The sequence below is a fragment of the Eurosta solidaginis genome, chromosome 2, assembly GCF_040869045.1.
Source record: "Eurosta solidaginis isolate ZX-2024a chromosome 2, ASM4086904v1, whole genome shotgun sequence".
NCBI lineage: Eukaryota > Metazoa > Arthropoda > Insecta > Diptera > Tephritidae > Eurosta > Eurosta solidaginis.
Window position 1 is genome coordinate 18,311,453 of NC_090320.1, and position 15,777 is coordinate 18,327,229.

Sequence of the window (15,777 nt, forward strand, 5' to 3'; positions counted from 1 at the left end):
GGACTAAAATTTAAACCCAAATATATTAAAAATTGGTTTGATCCTCTAAAAAGTTATAATAAAACAAGTAAGGAAGGTTAAGTTCGGGTGTAACCGAACATTACATACTCAGTTGAGTTGGTGACAACATAAGGGAAAATAACCATGTAGGAAAATGAACCGAGGGAAACCCTGGAATGTGTTTGTATGACATGTGTATCAAATGGAAGGTATTTATGTATATTTTATGAGGGAGTGGGCCATAGTTCTACAGGTGGACGCCATTTAGGGATATCGCCATAAAGGTGGATCAGGGTTGACTCTAGAATTTGTTTGTACGATATGGGTATAAAATGAAAGGTGTTAATGAGTATTTTAAAAGGGAGTAACCCTTAGTTCCATAGGTGGACGCCGTTTCAAGATATCGCCACAAAGGTGGACCAGGGGTGACCTTAGAATTTGTTTGTACAATATGGGTATCAAAAAAAAAAGGTGCTAATGAGTATTTTAAAAGGGAGTGATCCTTAGTTCCATAGGTGGACGCCGTTTCGAGATATCGCCATAAAGGTGGACCAGGAGTGACCCTAGATTTTGTTTGTACGATATGGGTATCAAATTAAAGGAATTAATGAGGGTTTTAAAAGGGAGTGGTGGTAGTTGTATAGGTGGTCGCTTTTTCGAGATATCGCCATAAAGGTGGACCAGGGGTGACTCTAGAATGCGTTTGTACAATATTGGTATCAAACGAAAGGTGTTAATGAGTATTTTAAAAGGGAGTGGGCCTTAGTTCTATAGGTGGACGCCGTTTCGAAATATCGCGTTAAAAGGAGGACCAGGGCTGACTCTAGACTTTGTTTGTACGATATGGGTATCAAATGAAAGGTGTTCATGAGTATTTTAAAAGGGAGTAATCCTTATTTCCATAGGTGGACGCCGTTTCGAGATATTTCCATAAAGGTTGACCAGGGGTGACCCTAGAATTTGTTTGTACAATATGGGTATAAAAAAAAGGTGCTAATGAGTATTTTAAAAGGGAGTGATCCTTAGTTCCATAGGTGGACGCCGTTTCGAGATATCGCCATAAAGGTGGACCAGGAGTGACCCTAGAATTTGTTTATACGATATGGGTATCAAATTAAAGGTATTAATGAGGGTTTTAAAAGGGAGTGGTGGTAGTTGTATAGGTGGTCGCCTTTTCGAGATATCGCCATAAAGGTGGACCAGAGGTGACTCTAGAATACGTTTGTACAATATGGGTATCAAACGAAAGGTGTTAATGAGTATTTTAAAAGGGAGTGGGCCTTAGTTCTATAGGTGGACGCCTTTTCGAGGTATCGCAATAAAGGTGGACCAGGGGTGACTCTAGACTTTGTTTGTACGATATGGGTATCAAATGAAAGGTGCTAATGAGTACTTTTAAAAGAGAGTGGGCCTTCGTTCTATATGTGGACGCCTTTTCGAGATATCGCCATAAAGCTGGACCAGGGGTGACTCTAGAATGTGTTTGTACGATATTGGTATCAAATTAAAGGTATTAATGAGAGTTTTAAAAGGGAGTAGTGGTAGTTGTATATGTGAAGGCGTTTACCAGATATCGACCAAAATGTGGACCAGGGTGACCCAGAACATCATCTGTTGGATACCGCTAATTTATTTATATTTGTAATACCTGCAAAGATTTCAAGGGTTTTTTATTTCACCCTGCAGAACTTTTTCATTTTCTTCTACTTAATATGGTAGGTGTCACAACCATTTTACAAAGTTTTTCCCAAAGTTATATTTTGTGTCAATAAACCAATCCAGTTACCATGTTTCATCCCTTTTTTCGTATTTGGTATAGAATTATGGCATTTTTTTAATTTTTCGTAATTTTCGATATCGAAAAAGTGGGCGTGGTCATAGTCGGATTTCGTTCATTTTTTATACCAAGATAAAGAGCGTTCAGATAAGTACGTGACTAAGTTCAGTAAAGATATGTCAATTTTTGCTGTATTTATCGTGTTTACGGCCATGCGGAAGGACAGACGGACGACTGTGTATAAAAACTGGGCGTGGCTTCAACCGATTTCGCCCATTTTCACAGAAAACAGTTAGCGTCATAAAATCTATGCCCCTACCAAATTTCAAAAGGATTGGTAAATGTTTGTTCGACTTATGGCATTAGAAGTATCCTAGACAAATTAAATGAAAAAGGGCGGAGCCACGCCCGTTTTGAAATTTTCTTTTATTTTTGTATTTTGTTGCACCATATCATTACTGGAGTTGAATGTTGACATAATTTACTTATATACTGTAAAGATATTAAATTTTTTGTTAAAATTTTACTTAAAAAAAATTTTTTTTTGAAAGTGGGCGTGGTCCTTCTCCGATTTTTCTAATTTTTATTAAGCGTACATATAGTAATAGGGGTAACGTTCCTGCGAAATTTCATGATGATATCTTCAACGACTGCCAATTTACAGCTTGCAAAACTTTTAAATTACCTGCTTGTAAAAGTGGGCGGTGCCACGCCCATTGTCCAAAATTTTACTAATTTTCTATTCTGCGTCATAAGTTCAACTCACCTACCAAATTTCATCGCTTTATCTGTCTTCGGTAATGAATTATTGCACTTTTTCAGTTTTTCGAAATTTTCGATATCGAAAAAGTGGGCGTGGTTATAGTCCGATATCGTTCATTTTAAATAGCGATCTGAGATGAGTGCTCAGGAACCTACATACGAAATTTCATTAAGATACCTCAAAATTTACTCAAGTTATCGTGTTAACGGACGAACGGACGGACGGACATGGCTCAATCAAATTTTTTTTCGATCGTGATGATTTTGATATATGGAAGTCATTATCTATCTCGATTCCTTTATACCTGTACAACCAACCATTATGCAATCAAACTTAATATACCCTGTGAGCTCTGCTCAACTGAGTATAAAAAAACCAAATAAGTTTAAGACTGGGATCCCGGTAAAAAATTTTGGTTTTTATTTAAAATTTTCATCGAAAATTATATTTTTCGAGTGTCTTAAAAATTGCTTCAAACTATTCAGTGGTTTTAATAGTAGTATAAAAAAACTTAAATTTTAAAAATCAGACTTAAGGACTTTAGGTAATAACGGGAATATATATAGAACTTTTAATTCTAAACCACTTATTGGTCTGACTTTTAGCCCCAAAAATATTAAAAATGAGTACCTTTGCAGCTAAGAATGTAAGACTTATAGGTTTTAATTTCAAACCACTAATTGGTTAAACTACTTTTCAAACTTCTGGACTAAAATTTAAATCCAAATATATTAAAAATTGGGTTGATCCTCTAACAGTTTAAAATAAAGACCAAAGAAGTTTGAAAATGGGATACGGGAAAAACTTTTTGGTTTTAATTTTAAACTTTTCATGGAAAATTATATTTTTCAAGTGTCTAGAAAATTTAATCCATAATATCTTAACAATTGCCGAAAACTATTTAGTGGTTTTAAAAGTAGTATAAGTAGTTTTAAGCTAACAGCAGTAAATTTTGCTAAGTTTAAAAAAATTAACTAAATTTTTTGGCCGTGTATTTGTGATTGAATATTGAGTGCAAAGGCGGACAGGTATGTATGTATGTACGTATAAATGTAATCTTGAATATTCATTTGCAAATAAATATACCTGCGGCACAAAAACAAAAAGTTCCAAACAACAAACAAATATTTAAGTTGAATAGCAGTTTTGTTGTACTAAATATAATGAAAATAGTTTCACGTATACGCCCTGCATGTTCCGAAACTACGATTAAGCGGAATTTCATGGATATGAGTTAGGGAAAAATATATGTATGATCTGCTTAATTGGATATATGTATATTAGTATTTAGTATTTATTTATTAAGCCAATTAGAATACAAAATCTTACAGGCTAAGTAGAAATATGTGGTAACAGTAGGCACTTACTAGTATAAATAAATGGCTTACTTATAAAAAGGGGTTTATTGTACTTAAAAAGCGCTATTTTGAGCAAGAAAAATCTATTTCCAAATAATTTAAAATTCCACTAAACTCAATCAAGGTTCTAGTAATTGGAGCATTGATTCCATAAAGAGCTTTGAAAAGACGAACATTGAAGAATTCAGAGTTCCTAAGCGCTCTGGCAGGAATGTTTATGAAAATCCTCTCAAGGAGTATTGGGCAGTCGGTCGCACCGCGAAAAACGTCAAAAATAAACGACAGCAAAATTAGTGTCCTGTTCTGCAGTGACTTTAAATTAATCAATAGGCATCTAGCTTCATAAGTCGAAATGGGTTCAGAGAAGCGTAAGCTGCGCAAAGCAAAATATACGAATGCTTTCTGGATCCGCTCAATTCTTGCAATGTGGCACTGATAATACGGCGACCAAATGAAACAGGCATACTCAAGATTAGAGCGCACAAACGCTGTATACAAAAGCTTTAGCGTGTAAGGGTCAGTGAACTTCGAGCTATGACGCCTAAGAAATGCAAGCATGGCATACGATTTCGAGATGCAACGGTTAATATGGTTTGCGAAAGTAAATTTGGAGTCAAAAGTTACTCCCAGATCTTTTGTTTCACTAACCCTTGTAAGGGGCGAGTTAGATAAATGGTATGAGGTATCAATGACATTAACGCGTTTTGAAAAAGTTATATGAAAACATTTTTTTAAGTTAAGAGTTAACCGATTGCTATTACACCATGTACTTTAATTATCCAAATCTAATTGCATCAATTCAGAGTCATGCTGACTGTGAATAAGTGCATAGATTTTTAAATCATCCGCATATAGTAGAAACCTAACTGCAGAGACGCAAGAGCGAATGTCACTAATGAACAATATGAAGAAAAGTGCTCCTAGGATGCTTCCTTGTGGGACACCAGAACAGGCAACGAAAGGCGAAGACATTGTCCACAACAACCCTACAACTGCGGTTTTCAAGCAAAACGTTTTCGAGTTCAAATTTATCTTTGCAAAGCAACAAAATTTAGTTTTTGATGCAAAACTCAACCTCGTCGTAAAGTTAAAAATTTTATAACAAGTACATATGCTTGGCTGTTTGTAGGGAAGGGTAGTTGCCACTTGATTTGCATTGATTGCGATGAGGTCGCTGCCCCAAAGCAAACATAAATCACAAATAGCCTGGTAAAAACAGCAAAGAAAGAAAAGCAATTGGTATCAAAAATCGTATTGATTAGTCCTTGGTTTATTTCCGAAAATTATAAAATACAACGAAACACTGCATTCCTTTGCTGTGGTTGGTTTCTTTCTGCTTGTAAGAAAGCAATAGTTGTGCCTGTCCCTGAGAAACCGCTTGCTGCGGGTCCTTCGGACTTCAGACCGATTAGTATCGTACCATCGTGCTCAAAAGTGTGCGAATCTTTAATGCTGAACAAATACCTAATTTTGTTAGAGAAAACAACTTGCTCTCTCCTCTACAGTCTGGCTTTAAGCCTAAACACAGTTGTGCCACTGCTATGGTAAAAATCATGGATGACATAAGATGTTAACGTCCACGCATATGCTGATGATATTCAGTTGTACCTTTCTAATCGTGTTGGCCTCATTGAAGACTTATGCTTCAAAGTAAACTGTGATCTGTCTGCTGTATTCTGTTGGGCTAAAAACAATGCTTTATGTCTTAACGCTGCAAAACCGTACGTTATGCCGATATCTAAAAATGAAATCGACCCTGAAAGTATTCCATCTTTAAAGATCGGCTCGCAGGCCTTTAGTACCACTGACAAAGTTAAAAATTTAGGCTTTGTATTGAATAACAAATTAACTTCTTTCGACTATGTTAATAAACTAGTCCGCAATGTTTATGTAATACTGCGGACCTTACGCATATCGGCACCGTTCACACCACAGGAAACTCATCGCAAGCTTGCAGTGCAGCTAATTGTACCCCACTTCACATACTTTGAACTTGTGTATACTAAACTTGACTCGGAGTCCGCCAACAAGATCAATGTAACCTTCAGTGATGTTACCAAGTACGTGTATGGGGTAGGTCGATACGATCACATATCACCCTGGAGGGATAAAATTCTGGGATGCAACATCCTTAATTACTTGGCTGCGAGAAACTGCATGTTCATGTTTAAACTATTAGAATGTAAGGTCCCCAAGTATCTTTATGACAAACTGTATTTTACCAGGTCTCAAAAAAACCGTAGATTGGTGGTTCCAATGTTCAAATATTTAGCGTCTAGCAGAGTGTTTTTTATTAGCGCTGTTAGACTTTGGAACTCAATTCCCGAATCAATTAAAGTAGGGCTGAATAACAACAAAAAAACTGCTCACTAGTTTGACTGGAGTTTTAATTTGACTAGAGTTTAAGCAAATTTAGTTTAAGCTTAGCTTAACCAACGTACTGAAAAACCGGGCCTTAATCGTAATATATATATTTCCTCTGTACGTGTGTTAACGTCTGCACTTTTTTTGATAACATTTTTTTTTTTAGATTTGAGGATGCTTTAGATTCTTATTTTTGGTGCGATTCGCTTGAAATTCGTTACAGGGGCATCTCTTTGACAAAGATAGTATTTAAGAAACTTTTCATTCCAAGAAGTGCATCAGGGGCCGACCTACTCTTAACAAAATAGTGTATGGTGCTATTTGCTTGAACTTTGAGAAAATTTTCCTTCGGGGAAGTGGAACAACCTATACCAAAAAATCTAAAAACTGTATTGTGCTTAATCGTATTTATTTGATAATTTGCTCGAGATTTGGTTAAGGGGTACCTCTTTGCTAGTTCAATATTTGAACAACTTTTCCTTCCGGGAAGCGGACCAGTGGCCATTCTACTAATTCATCGCAATCGACTGAGCTACAGGTTATACACTATGAATAACAGAGATGCGTGGCTCCGCTATTTAGAACAGCTCGTTTTGTAGCGAGTTATTTATCACTGCTGCGAGTCTGCAATAATTGTTGCTAGATGGGTCTCCTAAACATTTTCCAAGTTATGACAAACGTTTTTTTTTTAACCGCGAATGCAGTTGTGTAAACATGTAAAAAAAAAATGAGTAGAAAAACAGATGTTAATTAATCGATATCGGCAATGTTAACAAGAAAGGAAGTGTAAGTTCGGGTGAAACCGAACATTACATACCCAGCTGTACATTTGAAATGCTGTTGTTGTTTGTTTTGTGTGCTTAATAGTGCTAATAGCCTATTCTGAACTAATTTTCGTTTAAAAGAAGCAAAAAGGTTACAGAGGCTAACACCAATGACCTTGAGCGTGTAATAATACAGTATACCTTCAGATGTGGGGATTTCCCTACTGTTTCTTTTAAAATAAAGATATAACAGAACAATAAACATAAACACACAAGTGCCATTGTACAAAAAAAGCGTTATTACAAAAAAAGGGCAGTGTTTTTAACGAAGTTTTCCAACTTTTACTAGAAATAACTTATTACCTGCATCTACGCACTTTTACAAAATCTTTTATATAAAAAAAGGCGATTTAGCCGATTTAGTCCATTTTTACTGAAAATATTTCCCGTTAAACACCAAATTTTTCGTCGAGTTATGGCTCCAGAAACGTTGTGAAATGCATTGTACGAAAGGGGAAATGCCACGCCCATTTTTCAAGATTTGATGTTTTCCCCATTTCTTGTTATAATGGCACAAAATACGATTGGTACAAAACAATTTTTCGCTAAGATTTAACATATTATTTTTGCCTACGACCTTTTTTAAAGTCATTTATATAACAGTGGGCGTGGTCGTTAACCAATCTTATCTATTTTTACTAGAAATATTTCTCGCTATAAGAAAAATTCGTGTACCCAATTTTGTTACGATATATAATTTTTTCTTAGAGTTATGGCTCCCGAAACATTGAAAATTGCTTATACAAAGAAGGGGCGGTGCCACACCCATTTTCAAAAATTTTAGTGTTTTCCAATTTAATGTTATAATTCAATTTAAAAAGTTCTTTTTCGCTAAGATATAGCTTATTATTTTCGCCTACGACCCTCCTAAAAATCTTTTATATAAAAGTGGGCGTGGTCTTTAACCGATGTCGTCCATTTTTTCTAGAAATATTTCCTGCTATAGGGAAAATTTTTGTTCCCAATTTTATTGCGATCCGTTAATTTTTCTTCGAGTTATGGCTCCCGAAACATAAAAAATTGCTTAGTCATAAAAGAGGCGCTGCCACGCCCATTTTTATACCTTTCATGAACATGAAATGGTATATTAACTTTGGTCCGATGATTGTAACGTTGAGAAATGTAGAAGATAGACTCACCATTAAATATACCGAATTGATCAGTGCGACGAACTGAGTTGATATAGCCATGTCCGTCTGCCCGTCCGTCCGTATGTTTGTTTGAACGCAAACTAGTCCCGCAAATTTTGAGATATCTCAATGAAATTTGGCACAAGGATGTATTTGTGTATAATATCAGGCATTTGTCAGATCCGGTAGGATCCGACCACTATAACATATATCTCCCATACAACCGATCGTTCAGATAAGACGATTTTGGTCATTCCTGCCGCAATTTAGAAAGTATAAACGTGAAACTCGGTGATATATATTTTAATATATCATAGAAGATATCCTGAAAAAATCACTTTGATCTGAGCTATATATAGTTATATCCCATACAACCGATCGTTCAGATAGAACGATTTTTGGCCATTTCTCTCTTAATTTAGAAAGTATAAACGTGAAACTCGGTGATATATATTTTAATATATCATAGAAGATATTCTGAAAAAATCACTTTGATCGGAGCTATATATAGTTATATCCCATACAACCGATCGTTCAGATAGAAAGATTTTTGGCCATTTCTCCCTTAGTTTGCAATATAAAAACGTGAAACTTAGTGATATATATTCTAATATATCATAGAAGATTTCCTGTAAAAATAATTTCGATCGGAGCTATATATAATATATATCCAATACAACCGATCGTTCAGATAAGGGGGTTTTTGCCATTTTTTATGTTATATTTATCGTAAAAATCGTTTAGGTATGTACATCTGTTCACTATATATTTCTCATCTTATACGTCCGACTATTTGGAGATTACGAACGGGATAAGATTATTGTTCAGCCCCATTCCCATCCTTACTTGTTTTTAATTTGAAGTTTTTCCTATTTATTGTTATAAATCCACTTGGAAAAAGAAATAACATTAAAGCTCTTTTTTGCAAAGATATAGCTTATTTTATTCGTCCACGACCCTTTTAAAAATCTTTTAAATAAAAGTGGGCGTGATCCTTAACCGGTTTCGTTAATTTTTCTTGAAAGTATTCCTTATAGTAAAGGCAACACCTCTGCCGAATTTTGTTACGATAGGTTTACCGATTTTTGATTTATGACTAATAATATTTGTAAAATTGATTTTATCACAAGTGGGCGGTGCCACGCCTATTTTAAAAAAATGTTTTTAAATTTTTATCAAGAGCCTCAATATCAGTCCACACGTCAACATTCTAGGTGTATTATTTACTAAATAATCAGGTTTTTTGTGTTTTCCAAAATGTTATATATATAAAATGTGGGCGTGGTTATCATCCGATTTCGCTCATTTTCAATACCAATCTATTCTGGGTCCAGATAAGCTCGTGTACCAAATTTGGTAAATATCTCAATATTTCCCCAAGTTATCGTGTTAAAGGACGGACGGACCGACGGACATGGTTCAATCAAATTTTTTTCAACACTGATGATTTTGATATATGGAAGTCTATATCTATCTCGATTCCTTTATACCTGTACAACCGACCGTTATCCAATCAAAGTTATAATACCCTGGGTACAAGTACAGCTGGGTATAAATATGTTGTTAGATATGTTCCATTCAAACGCCCTCAAATTGTGCGGTATTGTTTAGTTAGCATAGAAATGTATACAAAAAATAAACAAAATTGTTATCTACGCAACGCAAAACAACAACCAGTTAACGACAAAAATTTACGCTGTATACAATTTTTTATTCTAATTCAAATCGTGAGTGCAAAGTGATAAGTAGAAAGTATTAAAACTAATGAAAGTGAAAGTAAAATTACAAAAAAAAAAAAAAATTTTTTTTAATAAGTGTGGTAATATAAATTGAAAGAAAAACAACAATTTTAGCGCGTTGAATCAAATAAAGTGGAAACAGTGGTAAAAGTCGTATTCGCAAGTTTTGTGTAATGAAATGCAATAAAATAATTTTAAACAAAATTTTTATTTAAATTGTTTTATTGAAAACAATACATATATTAAGTAAAAATAATAATAAAAGCTAGAAAATAATTAGGTAGGTCCTAGGTATTAGTCATCCCGCTCCTCATCAATATAGGGCGTTGATCAGACAATTAAATAAAAGCGTTGGACGCGTCTAATTTCTATTGATAGTCATAAGTAAGACCAACTGAACTTTAATCAGGTTATGCTACGCCTCACATTTTTAGAAATTTCCTCAATACATAATCATTTCAAAGACTTTACTCGACTCGGCAACACGTATTCTTGTCACTCCTCGAAATCCAAAGTATTTTGATGTCACTTCTACCGGGCTGTATATAATATTTGTTCCAACTATGAGCCTAATCGGACCACAAATACGATTTTTTGAAATATTTCGATCCACACGCCACCTAGCGGCGATTTCTTCTTCTTATTATTGCATTGTGATCGGGTTCTGAACTATATTCCAAGTTTCAAGCTTATCTGGAAGTTATTTAAATTTTAATTACAAAATTCTGTTCAGCCAGCCGCTCAAGTCAAGCTAAATAAAATCGTTTAAAAACCAAATTGTCGAGAATATATATTTAAACTAGGCTCCTCTGCAGACTTTGTCCTGTACGTGAGTCAGTTTGACTACATTGAAAAAGAGAACCTCACTTACCCTCTTCACTCTGTATCACATTCTCTTCTACTTTACTACAATTTTCTCCGTCCTCTATTCCATTTATCGCGATACTACATACAACCCATTCCCACTCCGAATGCACCTATAGCTTTTAAAATTAGTTTATCCGATCTTGAGTTATGAAGTTAATCGATTTTATACACGTCTTTATATATATAACATTAGCCTACATGGAAGGCTGCCCAAATAAGAAATTTAAAGCTAATCGCAATATAAATAATATGCATTAAAAAAGGTCGGATCCTAGTCCACTTTTTGGAAAGATATGTTTTTCAAATAAAAAGCTAGTCACTGAAGTATCTTTGTACAAAACTTAAAGCAAATCGCAACATAAACATGTTTTTTACAAAAATTTAGCCCCTGGTCTTCGTGTCGAGAGAAATATCCCTAATATTATGCCTGTCGTAGAGGAACAAAATTTAAAGAAAAAATCGCACCAATTTTAGAATTTTTTCGAATACGCCGACCACTCGTCCGCTCCCCGAAAAGAAAAGTTTCTCGGATATTAAACTAGCAAAGAGGTAGACCTTTACCGAATCTCGAGCAAATTATCTCATAAATACGATTAAGTACAATACAGTTTTTAGTTTTTTTGTTATAGGTCGTTTCCTGGTCCACTTCCCGGATGGAAAAGTTTCTCAAATAAATGAGCGAGTAACAAAAGTATTCCTATATAAAATTTCAAGAGAATCGCACCATAAAATATTTTATTTAGAATAGGTTGGCCCCTGGTCCACTTCCTGCAATAAAAAGTTGTTTAAATTTTAGCTTTTTCAAAGAAGCAGCCCTGTTGCCCGAGTTTCAAACGAGTTGCACAACAAATACGATTTTTTGGAACAGGCCGGCCGCTGTTCTGCTTCCCAGAAGGAAAAATTTTGTCAAATAAGGAGCCAGTAACGAAAGTAACTCTATACGAAATGTCAAGCAAATTCCACCATACGTAATTTTTTTATGCCAGGTGCGCCCCTGGTCCACTTCCTGCAATGAAATGTTTCCAAATATGAAAAAGTTGCGAGGTGGAAGAGAAGTACAACCTATGACGATAGGTATATAATATTGCCATCATTATACGGTCATAAACTTTAGTTTGTTTTTTAAACCTAGTAAACCTTACTGCTGATCTTAAGCTTTTTTTTACTACTTTTAAACCACTAAACAGTTTTAAGCAGTTTTAAAGATATCTTTGTTTTAATTTTAGTCCAGTAACTCTTTGAAAAGTTTAAAATTAAAAAAAAAATGTATGTGTTTTTAAACTTTTTGGTCTATATTATAAACTATTAGAGGATAAATTGTTGATACATTTGTGATAAAATTTAGGTCCAGAAGTTCGAAAAATGTAATAATTCAAAACCAGTAATATGAGCTCGTTTCGTTTTAAACTTTGCAAGTTCAGCATCTAAAACAAAACAAAAAAAAAAAAACACTTTGGTCATATACATAGACCCAAATGTTTAAGATTTAAACCAATTTTCAACCGTGTATAGAAATGTGATATGGAAAAATTTCGACTGGCTCAAAATGTTTGGTCATAAAAATATAAATTATATTGTATGAATCGTTCCAAGAGTAAGCCTTACATAAGACAGTGCAGTCTGTTGCTTACCATCCATGCCCGAACTTTCTCTGGTCGGTTGCGTGGAAGCTCTCCTAGCACGAGGAGTTCGTTTGGATTACGTGAATGGCCGTTGTAATACCACATAAAATTATGGTGAACTATAATTTCTTAGAGAATTCACTTCTTCCATCGGTTTACCACCGAATGCTGATCACGTCGGCTCATCTATGCCTTGCTTCTATGGCGATCTTGCCTAGCCCACACAAGCGGATATAGGCCTAACTCCCTCTCCTTGCATCTTCGTCTACGAACCGTTCTGTTACTACTCAGCCCAGGGTAGGTGATAAGGAATATTTCACTCCGTCTTGTTTTAGGCAGATCAACAAACTAGCGGCAACCACCTTAGACCGCTGTATATTGATCTGACGAATATTCATCACCATCACTAACCCCATAAACCCATCCGTGGTGGTTATAGTATTTCAGCATTAAAATTATAGCATCAGCTTGTTTCTTTAAAGTTACTCCTTCCTCAATGCTCTGATTTTTCGGTGAGAAAATGTGAAGATTTTACGTTGACGTTATATCCTCTAGCTCATGGTATCCAGTTCCATTATGGTTAAAGCAGGATAATAAACGTTAAGCCATATTCGCTGCTATACGGATAGGGCATCATGGTTTATGCGTGCCTACAGAAAGCCACCCTATTACCGAAAAGTGGATATGTAAGAGCTTGGCCTCTCATCTTCCAAAGCCTCAACGTCTCAGTGCATAGCGATAATTTGACTCCCCGAAGGTTTTGGATAGTTTTAGTAATGTTGAGGGTCTTTTGCTTAATATTTATATGGTTTAATATGACCACATTTAACTTTCTAGGTCAACCAAACCAATACTTCCGTGAGGAGCTTGGGTCCCCATAGTCTCTCGTTTGGTTGGAGAAGCTTTAGATTGTGCTTGGAATCCTTTGACACTGTTGCGCTACACAACCTTTCGAATTACATAGCATATTCTCACGGTGCTCTTTGTAATGTCCCATATTGTGTCCTGGATATTCGATGACTATTAATTAAAAATTTACTTTAACTTATAATTCTGCTTACCTTAGCGGTACTAATAATTTAAATTCACAGCTATTTAAATTTTTCTATAATATTTGCTTCCTTAATTTTTACGCGCCTAAAAAGCAGTCTTCCAAAAAAGTGATGCCAATATTTTTGCTTTAAACTTTTCATGAGCTGGACATTGTGTGAGTTGCCAATGCAATGTATAAACATCGAACTGCGATGCGTGAAATGCCAATTGATTTCGTATCACTGCGCATAAGTGAGGTCGCGCCTTTGGCCTTCGTTGTGCAGCCGAGCCACCAAAGCAATCATTCAATCCAGCCTCAGACGGCGTTTTGAAGGCGCTAGACTTCAAAGCGTTTGTTTTTCGCTTTTCAACTAACGGACTGTTTAGAAAGTGAACATATAGAGGGACTAATATGCCTTTCTACTTAAGGACTTATATGCATTGTTGCTTCTACAAATATTGCAATGTGTGTATGTGTGTGTGTGTGTGTGCAGACTTTCAAACTGCAATAAATCATAGCAAAGGCTAGAACTTTCTTGCATTAAAACTAATGGCACAAGTAAAATGAGAAAAACAAGAAGGAAAACAAGTTGGGAAAACAAAAGTTAACAGCGTTTTTACAGTGCGTCCGTCTTGTGTGTTTTCCCTTCATCTTTTCCAGCATCTTTTGTGTGCGCACTTGTTGTTGTATAGATAACTTGTCGGCATTGGTTTGGTATCTAACTTCTTTGACCGCTACATATATTTTGTTGCAATTTCAATTGCAATTGATGTTGATTCAAACAAAACCAACAACAACGTCACACGTATATTTTCTTAATTTTTTTTTTTTTTTTTTCAACTCAAGTTTGCTGTTTTTGTTTTGTGTGGTGTTAGTGGTGGTGGTGAAGTGGTTGCTTTTGTTTTCTTGTTATTGTATGTGTGGCTGTTTGTTGCTTTTGTTTTCATTCGCAACTTTTGCCATTTGTTGTCATTACTAATTTCTTTTGTCAGCTGTAGTACGGCGCCAAAGGCTACTTTTATTGAATGCGCTTCCACCCATGAAATTGGGTTGAATAACTTGAGGATATTCATACATTGTATTTATTTGTATGAAAAGAAGTAAGAAAGCCAAAGTTATGTGAGGAATCGTTCAATATATAGCCCGTAGTGAGCATTTGTGACTGGTGGCTATGTTTTAGAGTGCCAAACTGACACAAGTTTTGGAAACAAATTTTTGAAAATAATAAAACTGGCAATACTCTACACCGAACCCTTTTCAAAGATGTGAGTGCTGTTAACCGGTGCACGAGGACCTTAAATAGAATGAGTATTGGAATGTAAGAAGGGTTAATGATAGTAGGGATTATTGGATGAAGAAGCCGCCGGACTTGAGCGATAGGCTGCAGATATATACTGACGGCTCCAAACTGGATAATGGACCTCAACTAGAATGGAATCTATCATTTAGCTACCCGATCATTGCAGCGTCTTTCAAGCGGAGGTGGCTGCTATAAATAAGGCCGCTGATCACCTGGGCTGCTCACGGCTATAACCAAATTTGTATTTACTCTGACAGCCAGACTGCACTAAAAGCAATTGGATCGGTCACATGTAAGTCCAGGACAGTAGAGAAGTGCCGCAAATCTCTTAACGAGATCGCTCAGTCTGGTGTGGGTGCCTGGACACTCGTATATACCGGGCAGTGAGATGGCTGACGAGCTTGCAAGAGTGGGCACATCCGTTCCACTTTCGTCGTCCTGGAAGGATTGATCATGCCGCTTGCTACCCGCTAGCTCATTTTGCAAGAGAGTTTCCTTAGGGAAACGGGTGTGAGATGGAGCAATCTTGAATCCTGCTACCACTTTAAGCTCGTGTGGCCTGAATGGGACGCGAGACGTACACAAAATTCTCCTTCTTCTTGGAAGGGCGGGGGGGGGGGGGGGCATATCTCTTGTGGTTGGACTTATAACCGGCCACATAGCAATCGGGAGGCATGGACAACGGCTGGGTGCGCCCGCCCTATAATGATTACTGCAGGAGCCGCAAAGACGAAGAGGAGATAGAAACAATCAAACATTTTCTGTGCGATTGTCCCGCGCTTTGGCACAAGAGGAAGAATTCTCTAGGATCTCCCTTCTTTGGCGATCTTTGTGATCTTGCTAAGTTGGAACCTAAGAAACTACTGACGTTTGCTGTATCGACCTGTTGTTTTGGGTAGGAGAGAGCCCAACGTGTTATCACAATGGGACCTTTTTGGGCCTAAGTGCACTGGTGCTCGCACCGGTGGCCATTCTAACCTAACCTAGAATAATAGCAAAC

The 15,777-nt window shown here is 36.1% G+C and overlaps 1 protein-coding gene across 5 annotated transcripts in view; it reads left to right on the top strand.

Moving 5' to 3' along the window:
- Positions 1 to 15,777, top strand: part of LOC137239357 (uncharacterized) — a 126,524-nt gene that overhangs the window by 20,470 nt on the left and 90,277 nt on the right. For 4 of the 5 annotated variants that reach the window (XR_010949335.1, XM_067764558.1, XM_067764562.1 and 1 more), the window contains exon 1: positions 9,969 to 10,099. The exons of the other annotated variant lie outside the window; for it this stretch is intronic. The gene's annotated coding sequence lies outside the window, so the exon portion shown is untranslated. Of the gene's footprint in view, positions 1 to 9,968; positions 10,100 to 15,777 lie in introns of those variants that run through there. 5 annotated transcript variants of the gene reach the window in all.